General features: G+C 41.6%; 1 non-coding gene across 1 annotated transcript; it reads left to right on the top strand.

Annotated features, from left to right (window-relative positions):
- The first annotated feature begins 1,626 nt into the window (after window positions 1–1,626).
- Window positions 1,627–1,836, top strand: LOC136885162 (small nucleolar RNA U3). The gene has a single exon (XR_010861478.2). It is a non-coding gene; the product is annotated as a small nucleolar RNA U3 (small nucleolar RNA).
- The last annotated feature ends 3,645 nt before the right edge of the window (window positions 1,837–5,481 follow it).

Here is a 5,481-nt window from a genome sequence, read left to right as displayed (position 1 = left end):
CCTGTGTGATTGTGCTTCTTACCTGCTGTTTGGAATAAATAAATTCAAAATATAAACTGTGTGCATTATGCTGTGTTTTACTTTCATCCTTTCCTTCTCGTGTTTTCCATTCCCATACATAAAAGTCGTGGGAAGGGTTCAACGAACGAACGAAAGAATGAGGTTATGTTAGATCGTGATTTAGGCAAGTATGGGTGTTTTATATGAATTGCATTAACATTTTCAGTAATCAATGTTGCATTTATCACTTAATAGATGTAAATTTACATTAAAATGCGAACGGTGAAACAACGATACAAGCTAGCGTTATAACAGCATTGCCAACATACAAATACGGTAATTGCAATTTACTTTTCAAGTAAAAGACACCAGAGAAGCTTTAGATACAACTTTCCTACCGAAATACAATCATTATCTCTATCACAATTAAAATTTTAACAAAGTAACAACTATCATCATCGTGTTTACTACGAGGTACTATCGTGGGATTTATTTCCTTATGTTGGCAGAGAGAAAGTGGCCACTGTAGCTTCCATGACCTGTTTTCTCAGCCAACTTAATTATACAGGAGTGACGGATCTATTTCTCTTGTGTAAGGATTATCAATCATTTGTTGGAGAATATAATCAGGGGTTGTTGCCGATCTCTGCTCCATGGGCTTCCAGGGTCAGCTTGTCTTCTCTGTCAGGTCATCGCCCTCTACTATGACTGCGCTATAGCGCAGTCATAGTAGAGGGCGATGGTCAGGTAGAGCTGTGTTGAAGGCTGGGAGGTTGCTCGATCCATAAGGCGGCGGACATCGTGGACTCGGTAGCCGGACTTGCGAAGTTTTGTCCGGGTGGTGTGTTCTGCGACGGTGGTGTCCACACCTGATATGAGACAGGAATACATGGTGATGGGGAGGCGACAGCCAACTAGGCGTCTGCCTATTTATGTTTTCTTGGGCCGACTGAGTTGCAATTAGAGGTGATGGCACCCCAGCCGAAAAAATACAGGTGTGTTTGTTTGATCCCGAGTTAGGTGAGAGATGTTTGTTGGAAGAGGGAAAAACGGCGGTGATGTGTTTAAGTGGGGGTTGTTGGAGGATTGGCCTCTTGGCTAAGGGAAGGGCTGTTCCTCAGTGCTTTATTAAACATAGATACAAAGATTTATGGATATTTACAAAAATACATATGTTCCGCTCACACGGCTATTTCTGAAATCGACACTGTTTACAAGGTGTGCAGCGAGAAATCCAGCTGGCCGGTGTTGGCTCGTATACGCTGCTGTTCGAGGCTCTTTCTGCCATCTACCGCGATGTGCGAGAACTTGAAAGTGTTCACTGAGAGCTAGCGCCTGTAGCGGCCTATGCGCACACGGTGTCGGCCTTGGGAAATATGCAATGACCTTACTGGCAAGCAGGAGACGAATGATCCAAACATATTTGGGCTTACAGTTGTTTTCAGTTGAATAAAGAGGTAATAGTTTAATATTTTTTGACGTAAAACATATGATTATATAGATGCATTGGCACATTATGATAAACCAGTGGAACACAGCGATAAAAATTTGCTGTGTATAGAGAAGCACTCATGAAAAGCCAGCAGTACCAATTCTGTTGGTCAGCACTCTATCGCGATCATAATTAAGACTATACTTCACAGGATCATTTCTGTAGTATGTCTTCACTCTCTACTTTGTCTAAAGTGGAGTGGTTACAGCCATGAGGATGATTTGAAGCTCCTCTTCCTGAGCGTGAGACTGACTCGAACTTGGCTCGTCCGAATTCTAGTCATCGATGATCGTTCACCATCATTCTTCGGAGTGATGGATGGGAAGTGGTGCTGTCTGAGTGGTTGTACTTATATATAAAATAACAATAAGGGGGTATCGCTGTGGGTTGTAATGGCGGAACTTATCAGAATAACGGTATTAAAATATTGGTGCTGTTATCCATTATTGTAAGTCTAGTTTTATATTTAACACAATGATTAAAGGATTCGTTAGATTTAATAAGTCTTGGCAAAGATCAGAAAACAAGCTTAAAACAATGGCCAAGTAACATTAATTTTTCACTACAATGGCACATTATAAAAACATTTACAGCCGAAAGATGTTACGATACACAGAAAAACCAGTAATATTAAGGTGTCTAGTAAGGAGCCAATGACTTACCCCGTAAAACCATATGAAAAAACTACAAACGTATAATTTGTGTACGAAGTACATCTAATAATTCTCAGAGCTCTATAAAATAATAAACATTTTCTTGCCAACTTCATCCTCAGCACTGCAATTCCATTTGCTCGTGAAAAAACATGATGATGATCTTAGGTGTATTTCCAATACCTCTTAGGTAAGCAAATTAGAAAAAGTAGCTTAGATAACCGTTTGCCACTGTTTCGGTTTCTCTTTTCCGTGTTGGTGTTACCGGCCTTTGAAAACAGTCTCTCTGCTGGGAGAGAAGCCACTAAAGTGTTGCTTATATAAGTGTTAAGCTTAGGCTAAACTGGTTTCAGGTCTTCCCACAATTCAAGCGGATTCGCCCTGTGATTTACTGCCACAGATTGACTGTAACTCCAGTGAGGATTCTGGTGTTGTCATTTGTCTTGTTAATTTAAGTGCTAAAAGTGCATCTGCTTCCATCTCAGCCTCGAATTCTGAAGATGATGGTCGCGGTGCTTCTTTTGACAAAGTAGCAAAACGTTTCTTAACGTGATTCAGGGCACTCGAGGCTGCCATTGGGTCCAAGAAGTGGATATTTTTAAATCTAGGGTCCAAAATCTTAGGTAGGGCTAGCAAATGCGCCTGCTCTCGTTCTTTAAACCTAGTATGAAATTGCTTGAGAACGCTAGTTTTCAAGCTGTTTCCAATGTGTTGTTTCGGTGATGAAGAGCAGATTGACTGGAACATGGAATAGCCATACTGGCTGTCACATAGCTCTCTCCTGAAATTTCCCTTGTTAAACGTTCCAACTACGACAACATGTTTTTTACTTCTCTGGTATTTTCTAATTCTACTGCAGACAACATTGGTGGATTATTCCACCGTGTCCTAATGTCAAGAACTAATCCAAGCACTTCTCCTTCAGAAAGTCCTCTAATTTTTTGCTCTTCCCGCAGTTAATCGCTAACATTCAGTGCCCGCTTGATGTATTGAACGATTTCTCTTATCTTTTGTATTATATCGTGTAGCCCCTCAGTGTTCTGAATAGCAGATTCTGCTAATACATTTATGAAATGAGTCAAAGATTTATCGCGCTCATTCTTTCCAAATAGATCACCCACTGCCTTCACCATTGCTGATTCATTGGCTGTAACAACACACAACACCTTATCACTTAATGCAGGCAAAGTTCGGTTGCTCAGGTAAACGGCAGTATGGGATTGCTGTAACGCCGAGTGCGATCGATTCGACTGAAGACTCTTCAATGAAATGAACCGTTAAGCCAAGAAAGCTGGTGGTTGTCATTATCTCAGACCAAACATCCGTTGTTATTGTAAATTATTTCACGTGTTTGGTCATCTTCTTAATATTAGAGTTTAGCAAATCATATTTTTTGTTAATCAGCCTCTTCACAGTGTTTCGGGTGGGCATTTTATAGTGAGGAGTTGCTTCCTTCACAAGACGCTGGAATCCTTCTCCTTCAACAACTGACAAAGGCAAATCAAATATAAAAGTCCTTCAGTGCCACGAACCACCCTCTGTAACAAAACCGGAAAAGTATTGCTACAGAGAACAGAAGGGTGAATTTTAAATAGACAACTAACGGTTCTTTAAAAAATAGGCCTACTTTCTGCTTAATAGGTCTAAAAAATACATTAATTATATTTTGTAAAACATGGTAATCTCGTAAAAAGTTAGGTTGTGCAGCTACAATAAATGTTTAGTAAAACTAACCTGAATAATGTCTAAATGATTGCCAGACAGCTGTTAACGTACTCGGTGACGACAACTCAGCACTGTAGTAAATTTACCAGTAGCAGTTCCTAGTGACGTGCTAAGGACTTTGTAGGAGGGGCTTCAGCCTCACCAGATTTAAAGAGCGATTTAACATATCAGTCACTACAGATCTGCATTTATGGCAGTCGCCCAGGTGGCAGATTCCGTATCTGTTGTCTTCCTAGCCTTTTCTTAAATGACCGAAAACAAATCGGAAATTTATTGAACATCTCCCTGGGTAAGTTATCCCAATCCCTAACTCACCTTCCTATATATGAATATTTGCCCCAGTTCGTCCTCTTGAATTCCAACTTTATCTTCATATTGTGATCTTTCCTACTTTTAAAGAGGCTACTCAAACTTATTCGTCTACTGATGTCTTCCCACGCCATCTCTCCACTGACAGCTCGGAACATACCACTTGGTCGAGCAGCTCGTTTCATTTCTCCCAAGTCTTCCCAGCCCAAACTTTGCAACATTTTTGTAACGCTACTCTTTTGTTGGAAATCACTCAGAACAAATCGAGCTGCTTTTCTTTGGATTTTTCCAGTTCTTGAATCAAGTAATCCTGGTGGTATGTTGAGCTGCTCGGAGACCATCTCCACTCATTGTTGGCCTTCCAGCGCCTATCGAGCATATCTGGGATGTCCTGGAACGCAGGCTCCGTGCCATGGATCCTGCACCCACGAACAGACCAGCATTGGCGGCCGCTCTGCAAACGATTTGGTGTCAGCTGCGTCCAGAGGACTACCAGGGACTTGTCGACTCACTTCCACGGCGTCTCACTGTAGTTCGCACGGCCAGAGGAGGCTCCACACGCTATTAGGTGACTATCCCATGCTAAGTCAGTGTATATGATTCAAGTAAAGAAGTGGAATCTGAGATAAGGCTTTTTTCGGATGTTGTTATTCTGTACAGAATAATCAATAAATGCAAGATTGTAAGCAACTGCAAAATAATCTCGATAATGTGAGATGGACATTAGGCAATGCTATGATGATAAACGGGATTAAAAGTCAGGTTGTGAGTTTCACAAAGAGGAAAAGTCCTCTCAGTTTTAATTACTGCCTTGATGGAGTGAAAGTTCCTTTTGGGGATCATTGTAAGTATCTTGGTCTTAATATAAGGAAAGATCTTCATTGGGGTAATCACACAAATGGGATTGTAAATAAAGGGTACAGATCTCTGCACATGGTTATGAGGGTGTTTAGGGGTTGTAGTAAGGATGTAAAGGAGAGTGCATATAAGTCTCTGGTAAGACCCCACCTAGAGTATGGTTCCAGTACATGGGACCCTCACCAGGATTACTTGATTCAATAACTAGGAAAAAATCCAAAGAAAAGCAGCTCGATTTATTCTGGGTGATTTCCGACAAAAGAGTCCGGCTCCATGGCTAAATGGTTAGCATGCTGGCCTTTGGTCGTAGGGGTCCCGGGTTCGGTTCCCGGCGGAGTCGGGAGTTTTGGCCATCATTGGTTGATTTCGCTGGCGCGGGGGCTGGGTGTGTGTGTTGTCTTCATCATCGTTTCATCCTCATCGCGACGCGCAGGTCGCCTACGG

Source organism: Anabrus simplex, chromosome 13, assembly GCF_040414725.1.
Source record: "Anabrus simplex isolate iqAnaSimp1 chromosome 13, ASM4041472v1, whole genome shotgun sequence".
NCBI lineage: Eukaryota > Metazoa > Arthropoda > Insecta > Orthoptera > Tettigoniidae > Anabrus > Anabrus simplex.
Note: the sequence above shows the minus strand (reverse complement) of the source record. Positions and strands in the feature narration are given on the sequence as shown.